At 50.4% G+C, this 24,420-nt stretch overlaps 1 protein-coding gene across 4 annotated transcripts in view; it reads left to right on the plus strand.

Annotated features, from left to right (window-relative positions):
• Positions 1 to 849: 849 nt before the first annotated feature.
• Positions 850 to 24,420, plus strand: part of LOC115275812 (N-acetyllactosaminide alpha-1,3-galactosyltransferase) — a 55,146-nt gene continuing 31,575 nt past the window's right edge. For all 4 annotated transcript variants that reach the window (XM_029919577.1, XM_029919578.1, XM_029919575.1 and 1 more), the window contains exon 1: positions 850 to 963. The gene's annotated coding sequence lies outside the window, so the exon portion shown is untranslated. The remainder of the gene's footprint in view (positions 964 to 24,420) is intronic.

Here is a 24,420-nt window from a genome sequence, read left to right on the forward strand (position 1 = left end):
CCGGGCCCGGCCCCGGGGGCTGCGGGCGTGGCCTGGGGGCGGCGGGGGAGGGCTGCGGGCCACCGCTCCGGCCCTGCCCTGGTTCTGCTCTGGTGTGTCCCCGCTTTTGTTCTCGTCGCTATCTCTCCGCCGCGGCCCCTGTCCCCATCCTGTCTCCGTCGCCGCCTCTGCCCAAGCCTCCAGACTCGCAAGAGGGGCGGCGGGCCGGGGTCTCCCCACGGGGCCGAAGGGGTGGGAGTGGGAGAGAGGAGCCCCCAGAGTGGGGGGGGGATTCGCGATAGGACCCCCGCCCCCGAGGAATCTCGAAAGGAGTGAGGGGTTTGTCCTCGCCTGTGGGGCAGGACAGAGGGGTGGCTCTCGCCCTGGACTACTTGCAAAGGAGATGCGGGTGAGAAGGGGGAGCCTCAGGGGATGAAGTGGGGGGAGGGGCTGAGCCCCTGAAAGCTGGGGCTCAGAGGAGGAGTGGTGCGAGAGCGCGGACCGAGCCAAACTCGGCACAGCGAAAGTTTCAAACATTTGTAACTTTGGCGGCCAAAAGGGCCTGCTCCACTAGGATGAAGGGAGGAGACAGGGTCCCTTCAACTTTGCAAACAGCCCCGTTCCTGCCCGAAAGGGACACCACCCCGCCTTTGAAAATGGCAGAAAAACAGCTAAACAGAATGATTGCACAAACTCTTGAAAGGCATCCAAAAAATCAGTAAAGTGGAAAAAATTGTTAGCGCTGGAGGAGAGAAAGCAGAGCGACTTGAGATTTCCCAATCTTCCCGCTGGCCGGGGCGGGAGGAGGAAGACGCGGAGGCCGTCAGCGCCTCTCCGCCCCCCTACCTCCCCCACCCCGCCTCCCCCGGAAGGAACCGGGACCAGGCGGCTGTCTCTGTGCTCCGTGGCTTTGCTCGCCGTTTGCACTCCTGTCTGGATTTTGCGCAGGCCTGCCTCGCGCCTCCTTCATTTACCTGGAGATAGGTATGTCTCAGGAGGCAGGAGATGCCGGGGCACCCCAGGCCTCTCTGCCTCTTAGGTGGGAGACACCTTCCAGAGGAAGCCTCAGTTTCTGCAGCGATGAAATGGGGGTGCTGCTCTGAGTAAGACAATGCCAGTGTGGCTGGGGCCAGCGTGTGTGCTGTGTGGTGGGGACATGGTTATTCAGCCGCCCTCCGGTGCGTTCTTGGCTACACTAAGCAAGCACTTTCTACCTCGTTCTGAGTTATTGCTGAGTGTACCTTGCCTCCCCTACCAGATGGGGGGCAGGTGCAGGTCTCAATTATTGTTAGAAGTGGCAGATAGTCAATGACTTAATAAGGCAGCGCTAGAAGTGTCCCCAGGGCTTACCTAGCCCAGGAGATTTCTGACTGCGCTCCAGGGAGTCTAGAGATTCTGGCTCTAGAGTCACAGTGGTAGGGGAGGGAAGCCTTGGGGGCAAGGGCTCTGACCCCTCCCTTCCTTCTTTCAAATGGAAGGCGCTCCCTTCTGCCTTTGTGTCTCCTATATATATATTGGGAAAACCCAGGGGCTGTTTTTGTTATCAGATTCCTCAGATCCAGTCTGATTTGGAGAAACTGAGTCAAGAGGTATGCAGAGGGATTTGTGTTAGACTCTCTGGTGGCCAAGCTTTGCCAGGAAACTGTCTCCTGAGTCATGGGCCATGAGCACCTTTCCCTGGCCATGGTGGCTCTGAGCAGCCATTTGTCCAGCGGTTAGCACCGCCTGACTGGACCCTAAGTCCAAGGCCTCCGGTCCACCTTCTTACCCTTCTGGGAGAAGAAGCCATGAATCACATCCTCTGAGATTTTTAAGGACTTTGGTGGGACCTTTAGATGTGAGTAAAACAAACAGTTTGTTCATAGGCTCAAAAAGAATTCTTCCCCAGGAGCTAGTCAGCACACCACGGTATCTTAGCCCAGCCCAACAAGGTGGGGGTGGGGTGTGTCTTGTTATCTCATTTTATAGTAGAGGAAATGAAGTTCAGAGAGGCCAAGTAACTCACTCATGGGCACTCAGCTTCTAACTCTCGGCTGGGATTTGAATGCTGGGATTTGAATGTGGCTCTGTCTGACTCTAAGGCTTGTGCCCTTTACATTACATCATCTCTCCTGATGGTTAGAAAATGGCTAATGGACAGGCGTCATTAAGATGGGAGCAAGAGTGAAGGGAGAATGGCTGAAAGGGGGTGGCTTTAAGTGGGAGACTGGGTGTTCATACTACAAATAGAATTGTATTTGGAATGAATGTGTTTTCTGCCCTGTATGTTCTTTTTATTTTACTGTATTTTGGTAGATACTTAAAATTACTTCTCTAATGTTTAAGTATAATCTAGATACAATAGCATCCACAAATCATAAGTGTTCAGTTCAAACATGTTTTGACAGTTCACACCTATGCAACCACCACCCAAACTGAGATGTAAATATTTGCAACATCCTGGAAAGTTTCCATTTCCAGCTAGTTTTCCTTCTGTCCTTCCAGACGACCATTTCCTGACTTTGTTACCATTGATTGATTAGTTCTGCCTGTGCTTGTACTTGGCGTAACTAGAATCATACTGTATACCTCTGGTTTATTCCACTTGACCTAGTGGTTTCCAAATTCGCCTGTCTTGCTGCATATGTGAGTAGTCTGCTCCTTTTTATTGCTTGAGTAGTATTCATTCTGTTGGATGGGTTTATCACAGTTTGCTTGTTTATTCTCGTATTGGTGAACATGTTGCGTTATTTCCAGTTTGAGCTCTTAGTTCTTGTAGAATCCTTTAGTGGACATTTGTTTTCACATAGGATGAAATAGCTGGGTCAGAGGGTGTACGATTTTGCCTTCCCGCAGCAACGTAACGGTCTTGTAACTGTCCCACATGCTTGAAGATATTTGGTGTTGGTTTGAGTTTAGTCATTTTGATTTTAGCCATTTTAGTGGCGGGGTGATGGTATCTTATACCTTATGTTTTTATGATGGAACTGTAAGGGCTGTTGGAGAAGACAGCACGAACAGGGGGCTGAATATAAAATAAGGCAGTGGCGTGGAGGGAAAGAATCTAATGGTGGCTGGAATTGTGACCATAGGAAAAGAGAATTCTGGGCTTAGGAGAGCTCTCTGTATCACTGTGACTTAAGACCTAGTACTTGTACTCTAGAAACTAAGCAAGTTTGTCTAGGCTTGGCTTTTTAAAAATTGTTTTTAGAGTTTATTTCTTTTGAGAAAGAGAGGAAGAGAGCAGCGGAGGGGCAGAGAGAAGAAGAAAGAGAGACTTCCAAGGAGGTTCCGTGCTGTCAACACAGAGCCCAATGCAGGGCTCAAACTCATGAACTGTGAGCTCATGATCTGAACTGAAGCCAAGAGCCAGACACAAACCGAAGGAGCTACCCAGGCGACCCCATGCTTATGGCTTTAAATGCTACCTCCAGAATAGTCATCTTTATCTCCAGTTCATATCTCTGTTTTGGGTCCCTGATTCACATGGTTAACTGCCCATCGGGCATCTCTTCTTGGATGTCTCACAGATGCTACAAACTCGACAAGGCTGGAACACAACTCATTATCCCATATTGGCTTTCTGTCACGGGTCACTGGATGAATGATGGCACCACTAGCTGAGAGAATATGTAACGAGGAACATTTGGGTCAAGGGCAGGGAAAATGTATTTGGTTCCATGCTAAATGGTGTGGAGCAGCTTGGGAAGATAAGATCAGGAAGATGTGCTGGGTGGTTAGGAGATTACTGAAGTCTGCTGGGAGTAATTTTGGTGGAATGGAGGGCAAACAAGTTAGATTGCTGATACATGAGAGAGAAAGAAGTGCAGATGGTGAGTACAGGCAATGCTTTCAAGAAATTTGTGTGAAAAGGCCAGAGGGAGATTGAGCTACAGTTGTTAGGAAGTTGAAGGTGAAGAGAAGGATTTTGGGATGGAAAAGACAGGGGAGATGGAGGCCATGGGAAGGACTCAGTCAAGGAGAGGGAAGGATTGGCCAATAGAGCAAAGTGCTAGAGGAACAAGATGGAATGGGCAGGTTGACTTTGAAAGAAGGGTGGATGTCTCCATCTTTGTGACTGGGTGTGAGTGAATGAAGGTTAGAAAGCCTATCAATTACAGAATTCTCTGTTGACCCTCCATGTGCACAACTTTTAATCATGATGTGGAAAGTTCTTCACCACCTGCTCCCTCCATGTCTCATACAATGTGTATCACATGATACCATCATACAGTATCACTATATGAGACATACTGCAGTATGTCTCATGTAGTATGTATCAGCTAGCTTTGCTGCAGCTATGCTGCATAACAAACAACCCCCCAAATCTGAACTTGTGATCACAAGAGTTTATTGTTCACCTTCCATGACGGCTGGAGAGCAGTTGTGACTACATGGTTCTGTGGCTGTGCAGTGAGTGCCAGCCAGCCAGAAGATCTGCTCCATGTGTCTTCTCACTGCAGGACACAGGCTAAAGCAGCTGCTTCTCTCTGGTATATGTCATGTTCATGGTTAGAGCTGCAGGAAGAAAGAAATGAAGTAATGCCTCTTAAAATCTTTACTCTGAACTGGCACACTGTCATGTTTACTACTGCCAAAGCCAGCAATATGACCAAGCCCAAAGGCAATGGGACAGATGTATATAGAGGCACATTTTGTTTTATTGTGCTTTGCAGATATTGTATTTTGTTTTTGTTTTTGTTTCTTTACAAATTGAAGGTTGGTGCAACCCTGGGTCCAGGAAGTGTAGGTAGGCCATTTTTTTTGTGACATTTGCTCACTGTGTGTCTCTGGGGCACATTTTGGTCCTTCTTGCAATCTCTTCATAATTTCAACAAAGTCTTTCACTATTACTGTATTTGAATTGCCGCAATCTCACGAGAGAACCTTGACCGACGAGAAGCTGTTTTTATGGATGAGCAAAGAAAGCGGTTTTCTTGAGATGGCATCTACGCCCGGTGAAGAGGCTGCGAAGATGGCTGAAATGACAACGAAGGATTTAGACTATCACACCAACTTGGTTGATGGAGCAGCGGCAGGGTTCACGAGGACTGCCTCCAATTTTAAAAGAAGTTCTAACGGGGGTAAAATGCTATCAAGCAGCATGGCATGCTATGGAGCGATCCCTCTTGTAAGGAAGTCAACTGATGCAGCTAACTGCACCATTTTCTTATTTTAAGAAATCGCCAGAGACACCTCAGCCTTCAGCAAACACTACCCTCATCAGCAGCCCTCAAGGCAAGACCTTCCACCAGCAAAGAGAAACTCCAGCTTGCTGAGAGCTCAGATACTGGTTAGCATTTTTTAGCAATAAAGAATTTTTTAAGTAAGGCACGTACATTGTTTCTTTAGACATAAGGCTGCTGCACACTTTCCAGACTACAGTGTAGCGTCAACATAGCTTTTTTATACGCTAAGACACCAAAAAATTCATTTGATTGGTTTTGTTGTGGTACTCGCTATCCCAGTGGCCGGGGAAATTAACCTGCAATGTCTCCGTGGTGCGTCTGCACTTTGTTTGGCAGAGAATGATGCTTGGGAGCAGTAATCCAATTGACCACCTATTTTGTTAATAATTCCCTGACATGGGTCTCCATTTTTTCTTATCTCCCTGAACTAATCCCCGCTGCACGCCTGACCTACGCTTTGGTACACACGCCCTCTCTGCAAGCATAGCAGTGTGCTTTCTAATCGCTGTACCTTTGCACACATAACCCCTCTGTCTGGGAGTCTCCCCTCCCCCACCTCACCCCGAAATCTGTGATCTAAGCAATCCTACCTCTTTGTCATCCTTTTCCTTCTGTCCCTCTGCTCCTGTTTAGTTGAGGCACACTGCACCCCTCTCCAGCCCGGACCCCTGCTGCTGTGGCCTCTAGTACATCTTGTCACCGCGGCCTAAGCCCTTCTCAGGCACCACACTCCTTGGGCTTCTGATCTCTCCCAGGCTCCACTCTGCCCTCAGAGTAGGACACATGTCCCCTTACGTGACACCCAAGACCCTGCACGAGCCGCTCTCTGAACAGCTCTTTTTTCTCATCACCCTACCCCCTTCGACTTTCTGGTCCAGCCTCAGGGATCTACTGTAGTTCCTGAAACCCTCTCCAGGTTTTATGCCCCTGGGCTTTTTCCTATGCGGCCCCCTCTGCTTGGTACCTCCTTCTCCCTTCCTCCCCAAATCCACCTGCAGACTGCTATTCATCCTTCAAAGCCCGGCTGAAGCATCATCCTCTCTGTGAAACGCCAGTTTCTTCATCCTGCCTCCCAGGAATCAGGCCCTTCCCCCCAGTCCCCCTGCCCCGCTCCCCTGGGCATCCTGCACTTACACCCCTTCACAGGCAGCCAGCTCTTCCGTCTTTCTCTGTGAGCTGCAGGAGGCGGAGGGCACCCTGCACACGACCACAGTGCTCTTCACTGTCCTGCTCCAGTGGTTACGTGGGCCCTCCAGAGGCCTGCCTCTCAGCCCGGCCGGCGGCTTCATCTCATTCCTTGGAGAGGGAGGCCAGGTGGGTCAGCTTGGGAAGTCAAACTGATAGAGATTCGGTCCGGGTACGAAAGGCGAAGGGGTCATCATGTAGAATACTTTACCCAGAATAACTTCTAAAAGTCTTTTCCGCTCGAAAAAGAGGAAGTAAAAACCCGCCGCTTCAGTCTCCAGCCAGAGAGCTGCTCTGTGCTCAGTCCATCTAAACCCGGCGTGGAGGCCTCAGTTCCCAGCTGCATGCGACCCGACCCTCTGGGGAGCTGCCAGCATGCGGGGTCCAGCAGCCACCATGCGCGGTTTTAGTGCCACAGAGAGTTTGCACGGGTGAGGTGGTGACGGCCGGTGGCAGGGTGGAGGAGACCCAGCACCATGTGCAGATGCAGGCGGTCACCAGGGAGCCAGGCGGGGGCACAGTGCGCCCCTTGAGCCAGGGCCCAAGTCGGAGAGTGAGTGCACTGAGAGGGAGGAGGAGGAGGGCCCGGGCAGAGCACATCTGGGAAGTCCGGGGCAGAGCCGGGTTCCTGGGAGGATGTGGTCAAGAGGGTTGAATGGCACTGAGAGGCGGGGAGGGGACAATGAGCCCTGGAGAGAGGTCCCCTGGCTGTGAGTTGGCAGCAAAACCCCGGGGAAACAGAGAAATGATTATGGGATTATTATCATTGGAGTTCTCTACCCTAGTCGGCAGTTTTTGAAGAGTGAGGTCCTGTTTCCATCTTGTTTGAGCATCACAAAAGCGCTGTGAGGTCAGCAAATTAGGACTAATTCCCCTCGGTTATGTTGGGGCGGGGGGGGGGCACTGAGGGCTTCTGATGTTTTGGCCAAAGTCTCTCAAGAATGAAGAGCAGAATGCGGGCCTGAAAGCCAGGTCCCGACTCCAAACACAGCGTGGCTTGGAGACCCTGGCGGGGTGCGGGCAGGGACAGCAAAAGTGGTTCCAAAGGTTCAGGGGTGCTGGGGCCCAGATCCCTGTCCAGCCCAGGACAGGGCTCCTGACTGGTGCTCCTCAGATAGAAATGAACCAGAGAATGAGAGGCAGCCTCTGGAAGAGGCTAGGAGAGAGAGGCCAGGTTTTATGATCACTTCTTAATGAAAGTTTTTCAGTCCATCTCTGCTCTTGTCTTCAGGAGCCTTGCTCTAAATGCCCACTTACGGGTGGGACACTGAAAGGAGTCTGGGCTGAAAGTGAGCTGGCTGAGCCCCGCCCTGCACTGGTGCTGCCAGCGGTAGGAGCTCTTGGCGCCTCAGTTTCCCTGCCAGCAAAATGGCCCTGAGGCTGTGATCTAGCAAACTTCTCTCTGAGCAACTCCTGCTGTTAAACAGCAAGTCCAAACCCCCAGGAAGTGAACAATTGAACTAAAAGCCAAAAGGGAGGAGCAGCTGCTGTGCTCAGAGAGAGCCCAAGGCTTTGGCCCCTACTTGCCGGATCGGACCCCAGGGACTGTGGTTCTGGGAGATGCACCTGTTCCAGAGACTCATTCCTTGAAATTTACTATTCATTGAGCATTCACTGAGCCACCATAAATTCCCTCACTCCTTCACTGACTTGCACAGAATTTGTTGGGCAACTGCTGTGTGCTGTGCTACATACCTGGGCGGGAGCAGTGAAGAGAGACACAATCCCCACTGGGATCTGCTGGGGAGACAGTCGTTAAAAGACTGACCGAACAGTGAGAGCCATGAAGGAGAACAGGGTGGGTATCACAGGGGCCTGAACCTGTCGGGGGAGGTAGTCAGGGAGGACTTCCTTGAGGAAGCACCCCATCCACTGGGCCCTGCGAGAGTTAGCGGGTAAAGAGGGCAGAGTGTTTTAGGCAGAGGGAGGAGGCTGTGAGACCAATTGTCCAATACCCCTCTGGCTGTTCCAGAGCCCAGACAGCCTTGGTGGCCAGAGGAGCACAGAGGAGGAAGGAAGCCCAGGACAACTGGCCAGCTGCCCAGAGGGATGACGTTGGGGTTCGTAGCATCCGTGTGCAGAAGAGCTGCTACCCTCCTCCCTCCTCAGGGCACCGTGAGTCCTCAAGTGGCCGGCCAGCTGTCCCCGAGAACAACTTGCCTGGCATTTGTGGGGAAGGCAGAGACACTTCTCAGAATCAGGGGCAGCGGGTCCTTGAAGGGGGATATGGCTCCCTAGGCGCAGGGACTGGTGTTGGTTTGCTAGGTGGACGCCATCTGCCGCCGTCTCCACACTGGTATTTTGTACAGCAAGTTCTCTTTTCAGATGTTAGCCAGAGCTGTGCGAGGAAAGGGAAAATTAATATTCCTATGTGCAAATTTAATGGAGTGCTTGGGAATTCATCCCTTGGCGTGCAAGTGCTCAGTGTTTGGGGCTCATACATTGAGTAGCACATGAGAACGTGTGCTGGTCAGGGATCGTGGTGGTAAGCAACGGATGGAGATTGTAGCCCGCTGCGGCAGAAAAGGTGTGCATTGGAAGGATTTATTTTATTGCTCGCAGTATCCTTGGGAAGGCTGGAAAACCAAGCTGGCGGGAACCAGTGGAGGTTGGGCCTTCGACACCACAATTAGGGTCTTGCATAACAGCGAATTCTAGCTCTTGCTGCCCATGGAGCCTGCGGGGACATTTCATGGGTATCTGAACCTTCGTGCCTTTTCTTTAGCATGTAAAACCACCCACTGGCCAGGCCTAGGTGATTCTTCTGAGTTCCAGGTGCATACTGGCAAACAGGAAAGTGTCTGGCGTCTTCCGCTCTGGTGGCAGGAGGGATTCCTGATACGGAGAAGCCATAGAGTTCACCAAAGCCACCAGAGTTGGGGTCCCCTTAGTGCCACAGAATCCCATAGGTCTAAGGAGAGTCACTCAGTTGAAGCTGGGATGGGAGATGGCTTCTGGGGAACTCTCAGAAGAGCAGCTTGGCCTTGGTCAAGTCCTTGAACCTCTGGACCTTGCCATTCCCAGGTGTAAAATGGGTTGGTGTGGATTTTGGAGACAAATGTGTCTGGTGATGTGGTCCTATTAAATGGCAACTACCCTTATCATTATTATCAGTAGAAGTCTAGTATCTCAGCTCTTATCGGGACAGTTATGTATTTAAAGGAAGTAAACCTAACATAAGAATCTAGAAGTAAGAAGTGACCACACATTTCTACCAACGGATTCTCTGCAGGGGTTCCTTTAAATTTTTACCTCCTGGGGCATCTGGGTGGCTCAGTCGGTTAAGCGTCCAACTCTTGATTTTGGCTCAGGTCGTGATCTCAGGGTTTGTGAGATCGAGGCTTGCCTGGGGCTCTGCGCTGACAGCCGAGCCTGGTTGGGATTCTCTCTCTCTTCCTGTGTCTCTGCCCCTTCCTTGCTCCCGCTCATGCGCTCTCTCTCAAAATAAATAAACATTTAAAAACAAAAACAATAATAAAAATAAACAAAATTTTACCTCCTCAGGATACTTACCCCAGGACTTAATGTCTCATCAAAACCAAATAAACGAATGAATGAATCAGCGTCTTAGAGACCTTTGAGAAATACTGTTGAAGAGAGCAGTGGTTTTGCAGAAACAAATCCCAGTCTTGCTTCCTCACTATGGAAGGCTTAAAAAGGGAAGAGAAAGTTCAGGCCACGTGACTGGAAGTTCCCCGCCCCCACCCCCCATCCCCAGGAGAGTTGGGGCTACACCACCACACCCTCTGGCCGGAAGAACACAGACTCCCACGGATACAGAAGGCCCGGATTAGATCTAGACAGTGTGGCGGGCTGGTAAATGTTTCATGACTGGCTCCCGGAGAATCGAAAGCCCTGACAATGTGGTGTTTGCCAGTCTCCAAAGTACAAGTATTTCCACCAGGACCAGGTCCAAGCCACCACTTGAGGGAGCATACTCCACGATAGCATTTTCCACTACGTCTCCATACGACGGGTGTAAATAACCTCAAGAGTATACCGTGTAATAAAACACTTTGGAAGTGACGAGTTTTGATGGATACTTTCGTTCTTAATAGGACTCACTAATTATAAGCTTATATAATTGAATTTTTAATGATGGCGGTGTGTAACAGCTCACTTGCCAAATTCCTGAAAATTTAACAGTTGGCCCTTGCAAGCCAACGTGAGCTAGCTTCCACACGCTACTGGTTTGGGAGGTCCCTGGGGACTCCAGAGAGAGGCCAGCGCAAAGAGGATCCCCAAACAGCCACACCCCGCCATGTCAGTCTCAAACATGTCAACATCTTTTATTTGCCTTGTAACCCTTTCCACCACTGAATTTATATTATATTAATATATATTAGTTACTTAATACCTAATAACATTAATAATTAATACCATTATTACATAATTATATTTAATAATTAATTTGTTTACATGCTATATGAAATATATATTCTGTTTCCACTGAAATTATATCTCCTTAATTATTTGCTAGTTAGAACTATTAATTTTATTTGCTTACCAACTAGAATGTGAGCTCTGTGAGAACAGAGTGCTTCCCTGTTTGGCTCACTGGCGAGCCCTGAGTGCATTGATGTCGTAGGCCCTCAGTAACTATGGATCCATTGAATGAATGGGAGTAAGTCAAGGAGCCTTCAAGGACTGAAGTCCTGCCTCTGCTATAAAAGTCGTCTTTCCATGAACCTCTTCCTTCAGCTGAAAGGAAAGGATTTGAGCAGAGACCCCTAAAAAGGCTCAGTCCCTGAGGAAGATATCCCTTCCCAACATGGCAGCCACATAGAGATTCCTAACTGCGTGTCTTTAAGGGTAGGAGCTAGTGCATGGGTTCTGAAGACTCGGTTTTATTCTTTTCCTCTGTGGACAGCTTTTTTAAACACTGTGTGCCACTGACTTTCCTTCAGCCATGACCGGTCCCCGCCCAGCCTTCTGGGCTGTGCTAAGAGCCCCAACCCCGCCTATTTAGTGGCAGCAGATCTTTCAAGACCCATCGCATTTGCCACTGCGCGAAATGCTCTCAGGTCAGGACGGGCAGTCCGCCTGCGTGAGTCATTGCAGAAAGATAGGAGCCCAGACTCCGCCTTAAACCCAGAACCCAGGAAGCAGAGCCATGACCCTGCGTCTCTTGCACTGTGCTTAATGTCTCAATGTGGAAAAATAGTCCTTCTTTGTTTCTAATCCTCCTCGGATGAAATTTTGTCAAAATACAGTAAATTGGATATATTGCCAATCTCTCTGCTTCCTCATGGAGGAGAAAGCAGCGTCCTTCTGCAGGCCACGCATGAGAGCCACTGCCCTGGGGGACGTAGGTCAAGGCTCCTTTTCATCCCCACAGCGCTGGCAGAAGCAGGTAGTTGAGTGTCCCGCCTGTGCTGGTGAGGCCCCTGAGGCCGGACAGGGTTCCGCCCATCCCCGAGAGGAGCAGAGGGCTGCAGCGTGTCCCAGGAGGGGAGACACTGGCACTCCTGCAGACAGGGTCCCCTGCTCCCCGCTCCTGTGGGGCTTTGGTGACTGTGTCCAGCCTCCTCTTAACCTGCCCACACTTGGCATCTTCCCCGGCAACTCACGGCTCTTCTCTCCCAGGGCAAGCTGAGGGGGGCCAGGGACCCTCCGCCTGCTGCTGAATCTGGGTGCGGCCACAGACTTTCTCTGGTGCCTGACAGACTGGGGCAGCAGCGGCCCCCTGAATCCATCCGCTGTGGGGCAGCGTTCTAGGATTTTCCGCCATCTGCCCTACAGCTGTTGTGTGTGTTTTTTTTTCCTGCTGAGCTTGGCTGCACCTGAAGCTCCGATTTGCCTTCTCCGAGGGACCGGGCTGCCGACGTGGGCTGCAGGGCCATTAGGGCTGTCTGGGCTCTGCTTGCCTGGCCCGTGTACGGCCAAGGTGAGAGAGGGAAGTGGTCCAGAATCCAGCATGACATGGAAACGACAGCTCACACTTACTGGGCATCTACTCGCTCCAGGTGCTGTCTCGGGCTCCACAGGAGCCCTGACTTTTCATCCTCCAGAAAACCCAGTTTAACAAATGAGGAAACTGAGGCACAGAACGGTTAAGAAATTTCCCAGGGCCACACAGTGAAGGAGAGGTTTGATTCTTGGACACGGGCAAGGATGGGTGCCCTTCATCCGAGCACCACGCTGCCTCATGGAAGGAAAAAAAGAGTGAGCAGGGACATGGCCCCATCCCAGATTCAGTCCCCTTACTCAACAGATGGGGACAGCCAGGCCCAGAGAGGGGCGGGCATCATCGCCCAGGAGTCCTGCCCTCCACCTTCTGCTCTGTCCTGGGCTTCACGACCTTCCGAGGAATGGTCACAGGAACACCCTCACGACTGTTCATCTGCTCATTCTGGGCTTCGCACGCCCTGGGGACACACTGGGGTGGGGGTGACATCGGAGGAGGCTCAGGCAGGCCCCAGTGGTGTCCTCCGCCACTGTTGGAGAAGCGTCTTTGCATGGACTCTCGGCTTCAGTAGAAAGTTCAGAAACTTTGTTCCCCCATTGGCCCGCCCAGCCTTCAGAGAAACGGGCCACTCATCAGCTCCTGGATGTCACATTTCCTGTTTGTGTGCCCGGACTGAGCTACCGCTGTTGCTCGTGGTGAAAGACAAGGGGAGGAGGGAGCCTTCTTACTGGAATTAACCATTGTTGGTGATGGGAAGAGCCTAGAAAGTCGTACCTGAATGCTTTGTTTCGTAGCTCGTGGAAACCGAGGCCCGAGAATGTAAGAACCTGTTTGACAAACTTGTTGAGTGTGAGCTGGAATCACAATGGGTGTTGGTGTGGGTTTGGTTCGTTCATTGTTCGTTCGTTGACATGATAAAATCATAGACTATGTGAGCTGGCAGAAATCTAATAGGTGCCCCGTCCACCTCCTTGTGTTTCCCAGATGAGGGCTGAGGACGGGGTGGAGGTGGGTGGGGATGGGAGGGCACTTTCTGAAGATCAGAGCCCTGAGAAGAATTCGTTTTTTGAATCCGCAGACAACAGATACCATTGACGCCACCTCCCTGGCAGCTAATTAATGAAGGGGCCTCCATCTCATGAAGGGATGTGTATTAATCAAAGAATCACACCCATGTGTCCAAATAGGGGTCAGTGCCCCAACAGAAAGGCATAGGGTGCTACAAAGGAGTCTAAGAATAGAACAGAAAAGACTTCTCTTGGGCAGTGACATTGTCATTGAAGCTCAAGGTCCAGAAGGAGGGGGCAGGGATGTGAGGGGGCTCAGGAAGGTGTTCAGGCAGAGGGAAGAGCAGGTGCAATGTCTTGAGGCAGGAAGTGCCTCATTTTATAGACGAGAACGCCAAAGCCCAGAGATTGGAAGCTAAGTATAGTGCCTCAAAGAATCTTTCTTCCTGTTCCCTCCTCACCTTTTCATTAAAACTTTTCTTTTCTTTTAAAATTTTTTTCATGTTTATCTATTTATTTTGAGAGAGAGAGAGACAGAGCCCGAGCAGGGAGGGGCAGATGGAGAGGGGGAGAGAGAATCCCAAGCAGGCTCCATGCTGTCAGTGCCGAGCACGACACGGGGCTCGAACCCACGAACTGTGAGATCATGACCTGAGCCAAAATCAAGAGTCAGACACTTAACTGAGCCGGATGCCCCAGAACGTTTTGTTTTCTTTTAAGGAAAGAGTCAAGAGTCTAACAACTAACCAGCTCTGTAGCAGAGCAGGAATTATGGGGACCACCCCCACCCCTTCACACCAAGGGAGTTTGAAAAAACCCTATATCTGGCTATTCCCTAACTGTGTGCCTTTGAGAAAGACAGATTGCCTCTTTGAGCCTCTGCTTCTTCATCTATGAGATGAAGCCCATCTTCTTGGTCTAAGGATTACACAGACTTCCCTGAAAGAGCTTTACGCTGGCCAATATGAGAGCTAGAGCTGGGGGCCGTGGGGATGCTGGGCTCCCTTCACCTGCCTCCCAGGGCCACCCCTGCACCCCAGGTCTGAAGGACCCTCTCTTCTCCCTGCTGTTTTGCCACCACTTAGCTTTAACTGCCTTTGGTTCTACCACTCTTGAGAGTCCCCCCGAGACGCACATGGATCGTGAACAGTGAACTAGGGTATAAAGGAAGAAGCTCGTGCGCACCTACTATGCACCCAACATCTCAGTACACTTTACACAGGCGGCATCGTTTAACCCCTACAATGGCCCTACAAGGTGGGTGCCTTTCTTCCCATTGGGTGGGTAAGGACCCTGCCTGAGGTCACATGGCCGGTGAGAAGCCACTCTGTGGGTGGCCCCAGCCTCCTCATCCTAGGCAGAGGGCCCAAGAGCCAGGAAAGGTAGACTCAGGTGGTTCAGGATGGAAGGTGGACACATTGGCTGCCCCTTCCAACCATTACCATCCTTTAAATATTTGGTCAGCATTTACACAGGGAGGGGGATGTTGGAGGCAATGAGTTTGCAGTGAATGCCAATGGCCGGCTTCTTCTGGATTCTGAATTCTTCCTACCGGAGAACGTTTTCCAGAAGCAGAAGGGATAGAGATTCACCAACAAAGTCACTTTCCCAGCGACAGTGCCTTAATGTCCCGAGGAGAACATTGGCTGCCTTCCACTTTTCTGTAGCTTTCTTTCTCTCTTTAGTTTCCATTTGAGTGTCTCCAAGCCAGACAGCTTCTTGGGAAGCTCATTAGAAGATTTATTTTGGTTCCATTTTTATTTGAAATTTATTTAAATATAGATGAGGACAACTAGTCTTAAAAAGGGGAGGCAGTCTGCCTGTCATTTATTTTGACTGAGCAGCTTGGTGTATACTTTAGTTGGCATCCTTGAACTTGGCTCCTTGTATTAAGGACATAAAGTATTGCCTCCATTTACATAAAAGACAACAAGGCATTTTTGGAAAGTGTCAGAGAACCACCAGATTTGTTTAATTAAATAGCTGTTTGTTCGGTTTTGAGAGTAATTTATTCTCATCGTAGAACATTTGAAAATGCAGAGAAGTGGAAAGGATAAAGTGATCAGTCTGTCACAGTCTCACACACAATGCACCATTGTTACTATGTGAATCTAGTTCTGGCCGGTATGTTGGTTTGGTTTTTTTTTTTTTCAATCGTGGTGAAATATACATTAACATAAAATTTACCATTATAACATTTTTTGAGGGTACCATTCTGTAGCATTAAATACACTTACATTATTATGCAACCCTCCGTACCGTCCATCCCTGGAACGTTTCCATCATCCAAAACAGAAACTCTGTCCCCTTGAAGCAATAAACTGCCCGTTCCCTCTGCGCCCCAGTTCGTGGCATCCCCCACTCTACTTTCCGCCTCCATGAATTTGACTACATTACACACCCATCTAAGTAACATCATCCAGTGTTTGTCCTTTTGTGTCTGGCTTATTTCACGTTTTCAGGGTTAACTGCTGTTGAAGCAGGTGTCAGAATCTTCTTCCTTTTTAAGGTTGAATAATACTCCACTATATACATACACCACATTTTGTTTATCCATCCATTCATCAGTGGACATCTCGGTTGCTTCTTCCTTTTTGGCCATTGTGAATAATGCTGCCTAGACATTGGTGTACAAATATCTCTTCAAGTGTCCGTCCTCGGTTCTTTTGGGTATAGAGAATTCCATGTTTAGCTTTTTGAGGAACTGCCTTATTTGTCCGATAAATTCTGATGTATTGGATCCAGAGTTGAGATTGTAGACTTTGTGCAGTTTGGTGTCTAGCTTTCTCATTTGATTTTCCATTTTATTAGCTATGCTTCAAAGCACTGTTTTTTAAAGGTTGTATAATATTCTGTTGCATTGCTATCCACATTTCCCCCCTTCCACTCATTGATTTCTAGATACACAGCAAAAGATTTTAAATCATGACTGGTAAAATAAATAGCCTGTTCCTGGTGAGTGGCCTTTAGGCTGTGTCCACACCTGTTTGAGAAATACTCTGCAAAGATAGGCTGCTGCCTTTAAGGAATTTAAGGGATTAAAATTTTCCCTTTGGAGATCATCCAATTCAGTGGTTTTAAAAATTCTTTGTAGGGGCGCCTGGGTGGCTCAGTCGGTTGAGCCTCCGACTTCGGCTCAGGTCAGATCTCACGTTCATGGGTTCAAGCCCCACGTCAGGCTGTGCTGACGGCTGGCTCAGAGCCTGGAGCCTGCTTCGGATTCTGTGTCTCCTTCTCTCTCTGCCCCTCCCCCCTCATGCTCTGTCTCTCTCTGTATCAAAAATAAATAAAACATTTAAAAAAAATTCTTTGTAGCCTGGGTGCCTGGGTGGCTCAGTTGGTTAAGCATCTGACTTTGGCTCAGGTCTTGATCTCACAGTTTGTGGGTTCAAGCCCTGCATTGGGCTCTCTGCTGACAGCTCAGAGCCTGGAGCCTGCTTCGGATTAATCGCCTTCTCTCTCTACCCTTCCCCTGCTCATGCTCTCTCTCTCAAAAATAAGTAAATGTTAAAAAAAAAAATTAAAAATAAAGTTCTTTAGAGCTAAGGAAACTTTACTACCAACAAAATAGTGTATGAAGCACAGCATATAACAGCAAACAGATAAAAGGGATGATGATCTAAAGAAGCATGGATGGGGGCTCAAAGTCTGCTCTCTCACCTCCCCATCTCCCCTCCATGTTCTTTGAGGGACTTCGGGAGATTCTGGGGTTCTCCAGAACACAGTTAGAAAAACCACTAGCCTGACCTGGCACCTTTATTTTAAAGAAGGCATGACATCTTGAGAATGGAAGGGACTTGCCGAAGGTCAAGTTCATTTTTGTACTCGTTCATTTTTTTCCCCTCAGCACGTAGCACCTACTGCTTGCATGTTGGAATCACTTAAGGAGCTTGTTAAAAATAAGGTTCCAGGGACTCCTTTGGACTCCAAAGCAATAGATGTGGGGAGACACCAGGACTGGATCCCTTGCTCCACTGTCCACACTGGGAAACGTGGGGTGCTCACATTCCGGCCCCTCGCATTCTCACATGCTTGTCCCTCAACCCTGAATGCTGTTCCCCACCCACACACCCTTTGAGGTCCAGTTCAAATGTAGCCCCTGCCTCTCTGAAGCGTGGCCGCCCAGCCCCGTACCGGATGGCTTACTCATCCCTTGGTGGCCCCAAAACAGAGCACGCTGCTTGCATCTCTGTGCGCACTGACTGCTTCCCATAGCAGGTAATATAGTTCATTGCTTCCAGCACCAGCTCCCCGGCTCGTACGTAAGCTCCTCAGGGGGCTCGTGTGGTCTCTGCAGTCCCCCACAGTTCCAGGCACACACTGGGTGCTCCATGATTATTTACTGACTGGAATTAGATCTGATACACACCCCATATTTGGAGTATGAAAAAATCAGATAGCAACTTACAGAAGGTCATGTAGCCCATCAGAGCGGTGCCTGGACTGGCAGCAGGTGTCCTGAGGCTCAGCGCTCGGCATGGGCCAGTTGGCAAGGGGACAGCTGTCTGGTCCAGGCAGGGAGCATTGGCCCTGGCTGCCTCATCCCCGAGTCTGATAATAGCCTGGATTTTCTGAAATCTAGAGCATTCTGCCTGGATTGTGATTCAGTGTGCCTATTTGGATGCCTGAAATTTACTTTATAAAACTTACGCATATATAGAATGGGCTATCAGGTTAGCGCTCTTTAGACTGAGCCGGGACGCAGATAGTAAGAAGGCAAGTCTAGCGGGGGATGGCCAGCGAGTCGACCCTCAAGGGGTCACCGTCAGGGCCTGGGGGCCAGCCAGCACTATATCCAGAGTATTTATGATACCTACTTTTTTGTGATGTGTGGATGGGCGAAAGTAGCTATTATTCACTTCCATCCTGGCATGCAGATGGTGTAGGTCCCTTACCCTGTATCAGCCAGGAGCTCTGGGTTCTGTGGGATAGATGGGGGGCAGAACCCTGCCTCTGGAATCCGGGCACCTCGTCGGCCATGGACTCCTTTGGCATCCGGGGAAGCCCTAGACCCCTCTGAGAATGGTTTAAAATATAAGAAATAAAGTAAATGAGATCATAGAAGAAATGAGGCAAGTTGAACTCTAGTTAAGAAAATAGTAATATCACGGGTTGAATTTCAGCTCCCTGAGATCTTTCCTCATCTGCAAAATGGGGATGATTCCAGTACCTGTTTTCAGTGTTGAGTGACGAGCGTAAAGTGCTTGGAACACGGCTTGGCACGTTGGATGCATTCAGTGAAAAGTAATGTTCACGGCTGCTGCTACTAGTGTTAACGAATTATTGTATAAAATACAGATTCTTGCTCACGGTCTGGGTTGGCGGGGTGTGTGTGTGAACTGGTAATTAAAAGGAGAAGTTAAGGTGTAGGAGAGAAGCCTCATAACGGGCTAAGAGGAGCTCACAGGGAGTGACAGGCTTCTGGCTAGAAGTGGCATGTGGTGGCTAAGCGTTGGGGCCACCAGGCTTGGATTATTCTGGCTCTGACCTTGAGCTGTTGGAGCTGGGCAAGCGATACCATCTCTCTGGGCCTCGATTTCCTTCTCTGGAAAATGAGGTAACGGTAGACTCTACTGTACAGGATGCAGCGGGCTCCACCTCCTCTCCTCCCATGATGGACAGGTTCAATCACATGTCCGTTATTTTGCGCGGAGCACACGCCCTCCTCGTCTTTCTGGCCCAGCCCCCTGGCCGCTTTGATCCCTAACTGCAATGACTCAAGCAGGTTTCCATCTCGGCCACTGTCCCTGGGCCGGTGGATGGGCTCAGTGCCAGCCCCAGCAGGCTCCCAGTGCTGCTTGGCACCCTGTGTCCTTACCCCCCGCCCCCCGGCAGTGTCCCCTCCCAGTGTCCTCGGCATCTGCTGCCAACCGGGAGGGCTCTCAGGATGCAACCCCTCTTGCTCTTATCAAGTGATCTAGCTTCTTCATGGGAGAGGAAGGCCATAGAGAACAAGACTCTCAACTTCCTTCTCGTTCTTTTGAAATGTAGCTGAATGCTCATCTATCTTCAAGTCTTTAGGAGAAAATCTCCCCAGGACATTAGAGAAAAGTTCTTGCCTCCATTTCATTTGCCTTTGTTCATGCATGGCTCTCACTGATGAGGACAGCGAAGGTTTCCCAGAGAAGAGGGTAGACCTAGAGAATCTCCTACCCTGTGTGAGATGGGCAGTGTATCAGTCAGGATGGAGTGGGTTATACTGCAGTAACAAACAGCCCCCAGATCCTAGGGGCCAAACCCATAAAAGTTTATTTCCTACTCTTCTTGAAATGAGCATCCTAGGTCAGCTGGTGGCCATGCCCCTCACTCACGGACCCAGACTAAGGGAACACCTTCTTTTTCTTTTTAAGTTTATTTACTTATTTTGAGAGAGAGAGAAAGAAAGCATGAATGAGGGAGGGGCAGAGAGAGAGGGAGAGAGAGAGGATCCCAAGCCTGCTCTGCATTGTCAGCCCAGAGCCTGACACAGGGCTCAATCCTAGGAACCATGAGGTCATGATCTGAGCCCACATCAGGAGTCAGATGCTTAACAAACTGAGCCACCCAGGCTCCTCACCTTCTTGAAGGTGCTCCGTGGCATGGAGAAAAAGAGCCCTAGGAGGTCTTGCCCTGGCAATTGAATAGCCCACGCTTATTATATTGGTCAGACTAGTCACTAGTCCCCAAGGGCACCAGGAAATGAAATCCTACGGTGAAGGCAGAGAGCTGGGAATATTTGGTGGAACAGCATTAATGAGTGTCTCAGTCGGATAGTCCCTTCTGCGCCTGAGGTAAGCAGCCTGGGCCGTGCAGACAGAGCCTTGTGGTGCAAGGAAGCCACACCCAGGGCAAAACCCCAAAGCCACTTCTCAGCCTCCAGCCCTACGCAGAGGATCAAAGAGGCTACAAAGCTAACAACATCTGGAGGGGTGGCAGGGGGAGGGAACAGAAGCAGAAACTCCGAGAAGAAGCTGGTGAGGGCAGGTGATACCTCCCTGAGAGTTCTGAGCCTTAAATTCACGGGGAAGAGGCAACAGGGTCAAATTGGGGCATTCATGCCACATTCTTCATAACAGATGCGTGTGATGCTTCTCAAGCGGAGCCCGTATTTAGGTGCTTTTGCTGCATTTCTGAGCTTTTTTTTACGTTTATGCTTCGGTGAGGATGTTTTTCTCTGAATTGGATGCCTCGCTGGCTGCAGCCCATCCAGTGCACATCCCTTCCAGTACCATCTCTGTGCTCACGCCAGAAAGCCCACCATGGCATCCCCGAATCATTCATGAGCTGTGGAGCTGGGGTAAGGGAAGGACAATGATGTGGCCATTCCTGGCAGAGGCTTCTGGGGGGTGCCGGGCCACAAATAAGGAAACTTGGGGAGAAGACAGTTGACCGCAGCCTCCAGCCCCTCCCGGAGCCCTTCGATTTCCTGTGCTGTGGTTACGAGGCATCTTGTCCTGGAGAGATGCCAGACACCTGGTCGCCACACTTCATTGCCAGGTGGCCCTGGATCAGTCATTTTCCATCCTCGGGGGGCCTCGGTTTTCTCATCTAGAAAATGAAGCAGTTCGGGACACCTGGGTGGCTTAGCCGGTTAAGCATCAGACTTCGGCTCAGGTCATGATCTCACGCTTTGTGGGTTCAAGACCCATGAGTTGTGAGCACAGAGCCTGGAGCCTGCTTCCGATTCTGTGTCTCCTACTCTCTCTTCCCCTCCCCGGCTCACACTCAGTCTCTCAAATATAAATGAATGTTAGAAAAACTTTTTTTATTAGAGAAAAGAAAGAAAATGAAGCAGCCCAGAAGACTTGGGCAGCATGCCTGAGAGTAGAGTGACCTGGTTAGTAAGAGCGTTCCTGCAGCCACATGGGCAGGTGACCTGTGAGATCGTCTTCTGATTCCACGCAGCACAGAGTAAGCGAGTGACTGAATGTTGGGGGGCTCCTTTGTCTTTTCTGTCTCCAGACATTCACCTCAGTTGCAGGATGCAGTTCATGGCGTGACGTTTGGATTCTGGGCTCAGCCTCTCACCGGAGCCCCATGAGAGAGACCATATCAGCTAATCCTTGTAGGCCTAGTGGGCTGAACAGTGCCTGCCACATAGTAGGTGCCACTATTGGCACTAAATAAATGCTTATTTAATGAGCGAGTAAGCAAGTGAATACACAATTCTCTTCAACTCTGAATCAGTGATGTTCAGACCTCCTACGGGGAAGAAGGAGGTTGGGGAAGGCCTTGGCTCCACCCAAAACCACCTTCCAGGGCAGTCACCGTGGCCAAGTCACCAGACTCCCCCTCTGCCAGTGGAAAGAGCCGTGCTCACCCTGCTTCACAGGCTAGGGAGGCTCCAGCAGGTGGGAAGATTTGAAAATGCCCCCTGTCAAGGAAGGGCTGGGCGTTTTTAGGACACAGGAACACAATGGACTCTTTGGGGACAGAGCAGGTGATGCTAGAGCCTGAGGGGGAGGTTTCTGGAATAATCATTATTAGGCATTGAGTAGCTGCCATTTACTGGGCACCTGTTCTGACCTCGGGCCCTATGCCAAGCACTTTATGTGCGCCATCCCGTTCCCCGTGGTCAAAGAGAAAGGCATTGTTACTCTCGTTTTACAAGGAGGAAAACCAAGCCTCGGAAGGTTCACATGATTTGCCCAAGGTCACACATTTAGTCAATGCCAGACCTGTCTCCTGCAAATGCAGGCTTTAACCTCGGTGCCAGGCTGCCTCCTACCACTATGATGAGGCAGAGACAGAACTTGTCTCCCAGGCCTCAGTGATGCTAACCGAGGTTCCTCCATCCTAAGTACCTGCAAGGTGCAGGGAGCTTACAGACTTTATTAACAACCCAAGGAGTAAGGAATTATTATCCTTATGTTACAGATGGGTAAACTGAGGCTCATAGCGTGTGAAGTGATTAATCTAGGGTCAAAGCAGCAAAAAAAGTCAGCAGGGCTAGGGTTTGAGTCCGGACCTGTCTCATTCCAAGAACAGTAGAAGAAAAGGCCTTCTCCATTATGACCTCGGTTAAAAGTTGTTTGGTTTTCTTTTTTAGCTTACAGTGAGAGTTCCTGGAACCTCATCTTTCAAGATTCATTCTTGGAAGTTTCGAGCCAATTTATTACAAGAGACCTGGGAAAACCTAGCATTGGGGGAGGGGGACAAGGCAAAACAACCTCAGGATTTTCCGGTAAATTTTTAGCCTCTGAATACCTCCCGGCCTGCAGAGAGGAAGCAGGGAGAGCCGAGAGGATCCCAGCCAAGGCACTGAGCAGGACAGGTTGAGAGCAGGGGTAGAGCAGGAGCGCACCCGGAGGGGCTTGGTTTCTCCCACCTCTGGGCAGCGGCAGGAAAGACTCTGGGCGCTGGAGAGGGGGGTCCCAGGGGACCAGCAGGTGGTAACACAAGCCCCGGATCCTTGCTGGGAGGGATCTTGAAAAGGACGTCACTCAAATGTCTTTGTTTTATTGAAACATTGTTCCAGCATAGTGACCCTACGATTCGTTCTCCAGACTGGCACACTTTTGAAAGTGAATGGGGGGCACTAAAACATCATCTTGTTACGGGGTGCCTGGGTGGCTCAGTCAGTTAAGCGTCCGACTTCGGCTCAGGTCATGATCTCACAGGTCGTGAGTTCAAGCCCCGCTGTCCGCACAGAGCCTGGAGCCCGCTTCGGATTCTGTGTCTCCATCTCCTTCTGCCCCTCCCCCACTCATGCTCTGTCTCTGTCTCTCAAATATAAACATTAAAAAAAATCAACTGTTAACTGTTCCCCAACAGATAATACAGCACAACTGTCCCAGGGAAAGCAGTGTGAATGGTCAGCCTGATTTTGCAGGGCCTTTTTACCCACACCAGGCAGAGGCAAAGGCCCTAGGGAGGGAAAGCACAAGTAGTGGAAGTAGGAAGGTGGTAAAAACAAAACAAAGGAACAGGAGACGGACCCTGAGGTGGCCAGGAGCCCTGACTTCTGCCAGCGGACGTGTTTGAGGCCCGGCTCCGTGCCAGGGCCAGCCTGGGCAGTCTGACGGCAGTAGTTGACATCTATAGATGGCATCTGGGCGTTTGTGGGCACACGTGTCCCTCTCAGTGGACATGGACTTGAAAGGTGCAGGCAGTGGGTCTCATTCGTCTTGTGTGGCATGTTCCTGTCCCAACACAGTGCCCAGTACTGCAGAAGTGCCCCCCTAAGTGCGTATTGATGGAATAAATGCTGGTGGCATGGCATTTTTATTTCCTGTGCAGAGGAAAGAGTTGGGAACCCTCTCTCTCTGAGGACCGGTCAGGTTCAATGGGGACGGCACATCTGCAATGACAAGCAGAGCTTACTGGCTGTGCCATCTTGTCTGTGTTACTCGACCTCTGAGACTTGGCCCCTGGCTGGGAAATGGAGAGGATCGTCACTGATCATAGAAAAGGGTCAAGTGAAATGGTATATGTACATGAATGGTGGCCAGTATTGTTGTTAATAGCGTTCTGGGAAGCAGAGATCAGTTCCACACTGAGAAGATGTGCCTTAGGATCAGAGAAGTCTAGAGAGGAGACAGAGTGTCCCCGCCACCCCACTAGAAGCCTCCAAGCAGACGCTGTCTGCCATGGATGCTGTAAGTGGGTGGCCACCTTTGGGAGCGGGACATAGAGAGTTGACAGATCGCCACGGGTGCAGAAGCCTCGGAGGCTTGAACTCCCTCTCGTGTCACCTGGCAGGCATTGGCAAGCCTGGGGAGCACACAGGGCCAGCAAGGCTGGGCCTCAGAGCCGGCCCCTCGAGAGACAGGCTCTGCCTCTGGGAGGGAGAACGGGACCCAGGCAGAGGCAGGCCTGCAAGCGTTCCCTTCTCTCCTTGCCGGTTCCAGGGCCTCCCGTTGTGGAGGGAGGAGAAGGCTGCGTAGAACTTGTCTCTCAGTGGTTCTGATGTTTTGATCAAAGCCAGATAAAGCCTTGGATGAGACACACCTGTTGGCTCTGGCCTCCTACCCGGAAGGCCCCTCCTCCACCCGAAGCCTGGGCCTCCCCTTCTGTGTCCCTTTCTGTGTCTGAAAGAGTGCTGAGACCCCCCTTGCCCCCCAGAGCTGGGATGCAATGCAGAGTGAGAGACACTAGCTCAGGAGATGGAGGGCGGGGGAAATGGGGGGGGGGTTGTGGGAAACAACCGTGCACACTCCAGGAGTTGCCGGGAGTTGAGGCAGAGCCGGGGACC

This window comes from Suricata suricatta, chromosome 13 (assembly GCF_006229205.1).
Source record: "Suricata suricatta isolate VVHF042 chromosome 13, meerkat_22Aug2017_6uvM2_HiC, whole genome shotgun sequence".
In the NCBI taxonomy this organism is placed as follows: Eukaryota; Metazoa; Chordata; class Mammalia; order Carnivora; family Herpestidae; genus Suricata; species Suricata suricatta.